We start from the raw sequence: 10,165 nt of genomic DNA, 5'->3' as shown, positions 1-10,165 counted from the left end.
AATAATTCCTTTCCCATTCAGCTTCGTACTTTCACACAAAACTATTAACACAGTACGATTTCCCACAATTCCTTTTCTTTCTGTCCTTATATTCTTTCCTTTATCATAGATTCCCTTAGATATGTTAGAATAGTTAACGTGTTCGATTTACTAAGAAGGATTCCATGTGGTGCCAATATCTATATTGTCCTGTTTTCTCCTGTCTAGGTGGCCCTATTAAAAGGAGATATATTTCTGTTTGTTTGGTTTCTGTTTTTGAACATTTTAGGTGTCGAATGTTTGTACTTTTTCACAGTAGTTCCTCTTTCAGTGTATTTCTAGCCTTGTAATTGTGCAGTAAAAAATGCCCCTCACCTGCTGAGACGTGAGAGGTGAAAGAGACTCCTCTGTCTTCGTGTTTCGAAAGGAAGTCACGGGCACAACCAGAGTTGCTTTCTGGGCACAAAAGTGCGGGGAGTCTGAGAGAAGAATGCACCAGTTAATGTGGAGAGAGGAATAAGGGCACTATTTGCCTAATTGCATAGAAAAGTAGTGAGGGGAAAATGTAGAAATAAAACTAAAAGTTGTGTTTCTGTAACAGTTAGCAGAAAAAAGAAAACTTCTATTAGCCAGCAGTTTATTTTCATACAAAATGATGCAGAGAGCATTATTCACACCAAAATGACTCAATTGTTTTTTCAGTGAATTGAGTAACTGTGTTTTTCCCAGTTGGGTGAACAGACCAAATGTTTGATAACTTCCAGAGGGCGTTGACAATATATTGCTGTCAGTAAAGCCAAGAGTTTTTTGTTTTTTTATTAAATACTGAGCTGGAATTATACTTTGAATTTCTCATTAAATGTGACAGTTCATATTTATTTCCTTGAAGATCCTCTTCCAAACAGGGCCACATGTCTCTTAGAGAGAAAAAATAATTACCTCTTTGACTTCACCAAGAACTTTTACTCAAAATTGGTTGTTTTAACTCGGGGGGAAATTCTGCACTACCAACATTGAAAATGTGGCAATAATGTATGATTTTTTAAAGGATGGCTACAATACAAATAGGAGTTGTTGGTCTACAGTATACCAATCCAACTCCCTAAGAAATCTCCTAAATTATGTAATACACAAGGCACTCCTTTTCCGTCACAGATGGCCACAGTTCTCTCAGATAGCACTTCCGTAATAGGAGCTAATGTCTATTAACTTGAAAATCCAGATGCCCTCTGATGAGTGAACTAGTTTTTAAGACAAGGGCCTTCATTCTTTGTGAGGAGCTGATCACTCAACAATTACACGTTTGACATGTTTGACATGTCCAAACTGTCTAACAAAATTGTTGCATAAAACAAAACCATCCTTCGTTGGGGAAATTAGTAAAAATAAAATGTGTTTTCAGATCAGTAGAGTTTAAAGTGCTATCAGATTGATGCCGTGAGGGCAAACACACGGGTTTTGAGGACACATTTAATGTTCATTCAAGTGCCTCTTGCCACCTCCTCGAAGTAATTTAAGCTATAAAATTGCCTGTTGACAATCTGCTTTTATAAACCTCTTGTCAAGAAAGATGTGCGTTACTCATAACTTGGTGCTAGTTTTTATTTAAACGATAAAAAAAAATAGCGTTGGGAGTACTATTACCATTTCTACCCAAAACTGCGTTCGATGGAACAACACACTTTACTGACTTAGTAACACCTTGTTTCCTCCTGAAGAAAACGAAAAGCTTATGACTAAGGTATGTCCTTCAGCGTTTCTCTCAGGTGAAGCGGGAAATGCTGGGCCCCGTGTGTCTTCGAGCTCTTTCCTGACACCGTCTCTTAAATGGGTGACATTGAACGTTGCTTCCTTAGCCGTGTGCAGCGATTGCTCCGCTCACCTGTGCCTCTTCTGGGGCTGCGGGTTGGCTGCGGTCTCACTGTCCCTCTGCAAAGAAGCCACTTGTTTCTCCTTCATCGGGACCCGATTCGCAGACTTTGTCTTCACCCCTGATGTTCTGCAACGCAGCCTCGCTGCACACTGTCCACAGGCCAAGACATTTTCACCGCCCTCGTTCGGACACGCTGTCTTCCGTTGAACACTAGGATTTCTCAGTGGGGTTCTTGTTAGACAGATGTCAGAGCGGCTTGGTCGTCTTTCCTCCCTGCCTCTTAAATTCTCTTCCTGCTCTTCCTTCCTCTCTCCTTCTGTGCTGCATTTTGCATGCTTCCGTCTTCCTACTCACCTGTTTTCTCTTCATCTCTGTCTAGTCTCTTGATAGACTTTCTAGCATTGTTTTATTTCAGTGACTACGTTATTTTATTGTATTGAAACCCCCTTTTCGGTTTGTACTCGTGGGAGCAGGGACCTCAGGATTCTATGCGAAATCTTGACGAAATAATGCCATCATACTGAAAGAGTAATTCCAGAGAGGAGAATCCTAGGATTAGTCTCTGAGATGCAGGAGAGAGGGGAAGGAAGCCGCGTTATCTTGGTAAACCTACCACCTAGTAAATGGCCTGGCCAGTCGTATGTTCTCAATACGTTTTCAATAAGGAGTTAACTAGAAATCAGCTAAGTGTCAAAGGCAGCCACCGTAGACCTGGGCACTCGCAGGCCGTCTTTACGGATAGCCAGTAGTTCAAACCAGAGGTGTTCGGGGACACCTCTGCCGAGCACGGACACGCAGACCCACCCGCCTTCCCCCGGAGCCGATGGCTCGGGAGGGCTGGGAGGGGACCTGGGAGTCGGTGTGTTCACAGCACGTATGAAACATTTCCTGAGTGCAGGCCGACTTAGAAATGGAGCGACAGGTAGATGAACCAGATTCGGCTACGTGAGTTAGCCACCGTGGAGATGGTGGGAAAGACAAGTTTTGGCAGGAATGAGCAAAAGCTGAATAACAGGAGCAACGTTTCAGGAAGTCTGATTCTGGCCTCAAGAAGTATCATATCAAAGCTAGATCGTTAAACAATATGTAAACAACACTCGTTGGTCACTGGCCCTAGTGACACCACTTTGTTCTCTCCCCACAGTTTGTTATTTGAAGTGGGTAGAAAAGGTTAATATTGGGCCTGTTTTCTTATGGGTTTATTTTTTTAAAAAAACCTTTGCATTGAATTTTGTAGCATGATTGAATGATAATGTAATATAATTTACTTAATATCTATTTCGTGTTAGATGACAGTTTTATTAAGCAGAACCAATAATCATCGTTACTTAGAGTCATAACGACCCATTATAAATGGTCTCATTTCCCCTCATTTTAATTTTACCTCTCAGAGTGTGCCTTCCTAGAATTGTTGAAGTGGTTACACTTGGTTTCTTTTATAAATATGATTTTTACAGTCACTCTGGCAACATCAATCATCTGGTGGTTAGCATTGCTATTCTATATATTTGATAGAAACGATTCCAGTGTCTTGGGTTCCTCTTAATTAAACTTTCAGATTAGCAAATCTCAGGGAATTAAATGGCCATCCTTTGTGGGCTGGCGGTTATGACAGAGATGAATCGTCTCTGCTCTCGGGGTGGCCACCTTGCTGGCCCGTGTTCCTCGGGGTCAGGATGAGCGGTCAGACTGGACACCGAGAGGACTTGTGCCCGGCAGCCGCCGGAATAACTGGATCCCCAGCCGCCGCTTTAGAAATAGCAGCCCGCTGCGGTTGGTTGTGGGCATCGGGCACCTTAGCTCAGAGTGGACAGACCGAGGCAGCGTCCTGTTTATCTGGGTCCCGGTGGTGGTGACGAGAGGTGGGGGTTCGGGTGAGGGGAGGTTCTTTATTCAGGTCACCGGGACTTCGGGGCATGGAGGACATTAACAGTCCCCAGTTTTAAGGCTCTTTTATTTATTTATTTTTGTTTGAGGTTATTTATTTACTCGTTTATTTATTGCTCACAGTAGGATACATTTTATTTTTTTTAATCTGCAAACTAGTTAGTGGACAGTATTTTAATGATCTGGGATATTAAATTTTGAAGTTTCACATTGAGCACAAATTTGTAAAAATTTCATTATTGACAATATTACAGAGGTCCCCTTTTTATCCCCACATTGACCTCCTCCCCACTTGGACCCGCTCCCCAGGCCTTCACCCCACTGTGGTCTGTGTCCATGGGGTACGCACACAGGCATGTAGGTTCTCTGGTTGATCTCCAGCCCCACCCCCTCGCTCCGAGAACCCTCAGTCTGTTACCTCCTTCCCTCCGAGAAATATAACCAATATTTTAGTCTGTTGCCTGCTTCCTGTCTCTGGATCTGTTCTGTGCGTCAGATTATTTTGTTCCATTCGATTCCATGTTTACGTGCGATCCTGTGATACCTGCCTTTCTCTGACGGGCTTCCTTCGCTCCGGTGATACTCTCCAGGTCCCTCCGTGCGCCTTTAAATAACATCAAATGCCTGTTTAACGACTCAGAGGTTACAGAGCATTTTCATGTGTGCCCTTTCCTCTAGGCCCACAGCATTTCTCTCAGAGCAACATCATTATTTTTCTGAGTTTATAGGGCGGGACTAAGGGCGATAGAAATGATCGCACCCCCGCCTCAGGCAGGTGGAGGCAGAGCGCGTGCTCTTCCCACATCCGTCCTCTCGGTTGGAGCCCATCCCAAAGGCTCCGGTGCCTGAGAACAGAGGCAAAAGGTCCAGGAAGTTCCAACACCGGAGGGCGAAGGTCATCTCGGATACAGACTCCACCAGCTTTCTCCCATTGTCCCGGGACCAGCATGCTACAACCGCTCCGAGTTCAAGGACCGGCAGCTCCTTTCAGCGGCCGCCCCGGGCTCTGTGGGTGGCCCCCGGCGCTCTGAGCCGTCCCCGTTCATCTACACACGATTAAATGTAACTTTCTTCCGTGCCAGGTGTGCCTGGATGAACTAGACATGTATTTCCAAGCGTTCAAGGGTACGTGGGAAGAAGTCAGATCCATTCCTGAGTGCAAACATGGATGGTAACCTGTGGTGCCATTATGCACGTTGGCATTTTACTTTCTGCTAATTATTTATCTGTTCAATATGGAGTCAGTGAATGTCAGACAGGGTCAGGCCTGAGGTCGCAAAGGAAAGGACACAGTCTCTGACCTTAGGAAGCTCATGCTCTGGTTGGGAAGAAAAGCGCTGACAACACCACATGGAAGTTAATACAACAGAATTCATAGGAGGTCACAGGCATGCAGAGAGAGAGCCTTTCTTGTATATACCTTTTTATTGATTTCAGAAAGGAAGGGAGGGGGGAGAGAGAGATAGGAATGTCAATGATGAGAGAGAATCATGGATCGGCTGCCTCCTGCACGCCCCCTACCGGGGATGGAGCCTACATCCCGGGCATGTGCCCTTGACCAGAATCAAGCCATGACCTCCTGGTTCATAGATCAACACTCAACTACTGAGCCACGCCGGCTGAGTGAGAGAGAGCCTTTCAATCAAACATCTGGTCCTTTTCTGAAATTATTTCACTGTGATCCATTTACATACATGCATATCAATGATCACCAGTTTGTTTGTATGTCTATGTGTGTGTAGTGTAGCCCGACTCTGAGTTGCCACCTAATTTGTAAACAGAGTACTGTACTTGGCTTGTTTTTAGCCAAGCAGATGTGTTTATAACCATCTCTTAAAGCATTACAGGCTCTCTCTCTGCATGCCTGTGACCTCCTATGAATTCTGTTGTATTAACTTCCATGTGGTATTGTCAGCGCTTTTCTTCCCAACCAGAGCATGAGCCTCCTAAGGTCAGAGACTGCGTCCTTTCCTTTGCGACCTCAGGCCTGACCCTGTCTGACATGCACTGACTCCATGTTGAGCAGATAAATAATTAGCGGAAAGTAAGCCCTCCTAGAGAGTGGGAAATTAGGACTGCTGCACGGGGCTTGGCGCAGCGGCTTAGTTCGCTGGTGTTAGGTTGTCTCTATTTATAGGTCGTGATACGCCCTGCTGAGAGAGCATTTCTTAAAGCCTTGGACAAATTGATGAAAGAAATGCTTTTGTTTTTAGCCAAGCCGATGTGTTTAGAACCATCTCTTAAAGCATTACAGTCACTATGATGCTGTCACTACCCAGGGATTCTGCCCGTCTAGCAAAGTCTGTAAGGTAAGGCTGAAATGACTAAAAAAGTAGGGTATAAAACTCTTGGTCACAAATTATATTCGTCTGAAAATTCACGTTGTTCCACTTGAGATCTTAGGCCAAGTAGTTCCATCCATTTGGTTAGTATATAAATAATACAAAATATAGGTATTCTATCAAGGTCTTCGGTAGTATTTATATCATCTTTATTTTAAACTAGTGGCCCGGTGCATGGATTCATGCACACTGAAAGGAAATTAATGAGAAGGTGGCCAGCGGGTGGGACTGGGTAAGACGGGCCAGACACAACCTGGAGCCAACCTGCCACCATCCCTCCCCAGCCGCCGCACCTGGGGTGGCACTGTGGCTCAGAGAGTGTTTGCGGTCACCGCAGCTTGGCAGTAACCAGATTCAGGGCCGACAGTGCCCCAGCAACAGCATAACCCACCGCCAAAGGTGGAATCGTGCGCCCTCCCCAACCCGCCCCCCCATGAGGAATCGGGCTCCCTCCTCTCTGGTTCCAGGGTGCATCACCCAAGAACACTGCTGCCAGGTCACTGCAGCTCGGCAGCCCCTGCATTGAGCGCCTGCCCCCTGGTGGTCAGTGCACATCATACCTACCAGCCAGTCAGATGGTCGCTTGGCCTTTTATATATAGAGATAAAATAAAGGTCCTGGACTTGGGAGTAAATCATTGCAGCCAGATTCTGACATCATCACTATCTGACCCTGGGGAAGTTCTGATTGTTTTTCACCCCAAGACTCAGTTTCTTATTTGAGAAAATGATGATAATACCTACCACATAGTCCCATGGTTAGGCTCAAGCACCACATGTTCTATCTATATGGACCTGGGACAGCACCTGGCAAAGGTGGTTTCTGAGTCCACACCTTTCCTCTTTGCGCGCAGCTGCAAAAGCTGCACCGGGTTCGGCTGTGATCACTTATTACCACATTCTACCAGAGGCACTCAGTCCAAAATTCCACCTCAATTTATGTATTTTGTGGGGGATATCAGTGGCTGGCGCATAGGAACCAACCACGCAAAATATTACCTGGATTGTGTTTTTCCACTACCAAAAGGTTGCAACATACCCAGCATCCCCCCCTCTCTTACTTTCTCAGAGATAGAGTGTTCAGAGGTGCCTGGCATTCTATTTCTGATGCACAACTGAAGGCTGTACCGTGAGGAGGAATTGGGGGTGCTTCCTGAAAGTCGCCGAGGTGTAACAACAACTCATTCCAAAGGCTGGACTAAATGTAGATCCATGACTTGACACCTTCTGGACAGTTAAGCTTCATTGGTCAGAATTTGGAGGAAATATGTCAGGTGTCAGTACGATCTCCCCCTGCACTAACTGCAATCTGATTGATTTTTCACTCGCTGGGTGTTTGTTGTTTTCTTCTACGCTCACTGACTGCCGCTGTGACTTCCCGCTCACAGGAGGACCAGGCGGAAGAGTTCGTGCCACCCCTTTCCTACTCCAAAAACAAAGCCGTTTTGTAGGTTTGCTGCCGATGGGTCATCTTTATACGCAAATGACACCATTTCATGGGGCACTATTCAGTGTAAATAAGAGCGATCATGGGGTGGGGGGAGGCAGGACAAATTACCTTGGGCCACTGTCTTATGTATAGATTCAAGTACAATTGTGTTTCTCACGGATTCCGTGCTGACATCCTAGTTCATTACGTTATTGGTTTCTTTTGTGTTCATTCTCCCCTTAGATCTGCTGTGGCTACTCTTCCCCTTCCTGTTCTTTCCCTTGTTGGGCGGTGTGTTTTCTCTAAGGGGCAGACACCTCTTTATTGTTACTGTGCGGATGCTAAGGATTTACCTAGTTACCCTTTAGACAGCAGTGCAAGACAATGTGGCGGAACAAATGGATGACTCCTGGAAAGGGTTACTGAATAAATATATTATTTCTGGGAGTCTTAGTGTCTTCTTACCTTCTCAGATTTTTCCTTTAGGTTACTTTCTTCCCCCATGACATTTTTTCAAGATTATAGCTGGTTAATTTCCTTTCTTCCCATTTGAAAAAATATTATAGGAGTGTGCCAGTGCTCAGATAAATATCTATTGAAAAACTCATGAATGTAAGGAGCTGTAAATATATATATATTCATTTTGTTAGAATGAAGAAATACCTAGTACAGTATTTATTTTTGTATCATGGCTTTCAGATCACATGTAAAGGTTTAAAGAATTTAAAGTCAAATCTTATGCTAATTCAAAAACTGAATAACTGTCCGGCCTGCGTGGCGCAGTTGTTTAGCATTGACCTATGAACTGGGATGTCACCGTTCAATTCTAGGTCAGGGCACATGTCCGGTTCATGGGCTCAATGCCCAGTAGGGGGCATGCCGGAGACAGCTGATCAATGATTCGCTCTCATCATTGTTGTCTCTATCGCTCCCTCTCCTTCCTTCTCTGCAATCAATAAAAATATATTTTTTTAAAAAAACTAAAAACAAACAAAACCTGAATAACTGATGTAAAAAAAAAGCATAGCCCCAACCCAAGCAGTAAGAGCAGAATGCCATGCATTCTTCCAGGCAGCCCATCGGGCATCCAGCCTGCACTTACTGAGCTGTGCGGTAGGGGTTTCTACAGATAGAGGTGAGGGAGACAGGATGTCACCTTCAAAACACACACTCTGGCAATGAAGGAAGATGATGAGGATGTGGAGACCAGTGAACACAGTCTACTTGGATCCATCGTCGTTGTATGCAGAGCCGTTGAGAGACCAGTTAGCCCAAAGGGTGACCCAGTCGGGCAGGCCATGTACGCTATTTCCCTTCCAGTTTGGGATGCAATCCGGTGGTTGCCACTCAGATTCATTTTACTGACTTTTGTGTTGGATGGGCTCATCTGTGAATTGGTTGAAGTCCTCCCATACATCTTTTTAAAAATACATTTTTATGGATTTCAGAGAGGAAGGCAGAAGAAGAGAGGGAGAGAAACATCAGTGATGACAAACACAGATCGGCTGCCTCCTGCACACCCCTACTGGGGATCCAGCCCCCAACCCCTGCATGTGCCCTGACCAGGAATCGAACCATGACACTCAATAGGTCGACGCTCAGTCACTGAGCCATGCTGGCCGGGAGCTATGCATCTTGCCTAGAAGTAGGATGCATGATCAAAATATGATGAATGATGGACTAAGTAGAATGAAATGACTGTAAAACAAGGATGATTTGAAAAGTGGGATTCCACCCTAAAACGGAGCAGTGCCTGGAGACTCAGTAGCGTCAGCCCGGCATTGACAGCCTGATTCACGGCTGGTACTCTCTGTTCGCACGTTCCTTTAGGGGAAATTTGACAATGTTGTTCACAAATGTGTTGCCACTTTCAAAGCTTCTTGCAAGCATTTCCGTCAAGTGGAGAGCCTGCGCTGGCATTCTGGGTAAATGTTCCCCACATCTTCCCGGCCAGACATCTCATTAAGTAGAAAGCCTCGATGGAGTCGTATGGCAAAGCCATTTTCAATAGGAGTTTGATTCACAACCCGGTGATTTTTGTAAATAATATTCTGGAAAGTCATCTGTGTTTTTTATGGATTTAATTTTACGGCTGGAGTTGTGTGCCTCTCCCTGTCATTGGTGCCCGGGAATGTCCCCCTGACACTGCCCATCTCTCCTTTTGTCAGAGAGAATGGACTGTAAATCCAGGCGTGAAGCCATTCCATAGCTCACAGAAGACTGTGCAAGAAATGGCTACTTCTGACAGGACTGGTACCCGTTATGTCCCCACATAAATATTCTGATGCATTAATGCACCTTCTTCCCTAACGTGGCCGTGCTTTTAATAGTAACATCATAGCCCTCTTTTAAGTCTTGCGTCACCATAATGGTCTCTGCATGCACAGCTGGGATTCTTTTGCTGAAAGTGGACCCCTGAGAGCAGGGTTTGTGTGCTCTTCATTGTACACACTCTGCATCCAACCCGGCCGCAGCACGTAAGTCCTTGACGGATACATTGGAAGATGACTTACCAATATTTGAGACTTGCTGCCCTAGCTGGTTTGGCTCAGCGGATAGCGCATCGGCCCAGGGACTAAAGGGTCCCGGGTTCGATTCCAGTCAGGGCACATACCCCGGGTGCAGGCTCAATCCCCAGTAGGGGGCGTGCAGGAGG

This window comes from Plecotus auritus, assembly GCF_963455305.1.
Source record: "Plecotus auritus genome assembly, chromosome: 12".
In the NCBI taxonomy this organism is placed as follows: Eukaryota; Metazoa; Chordata; class Mammalia; order Chiroptera; family Vespertilionidae; genus Plecotus; species Plecotus auritus.
This window is presented reverse-complemented; position numbering follows the sequence as displayed.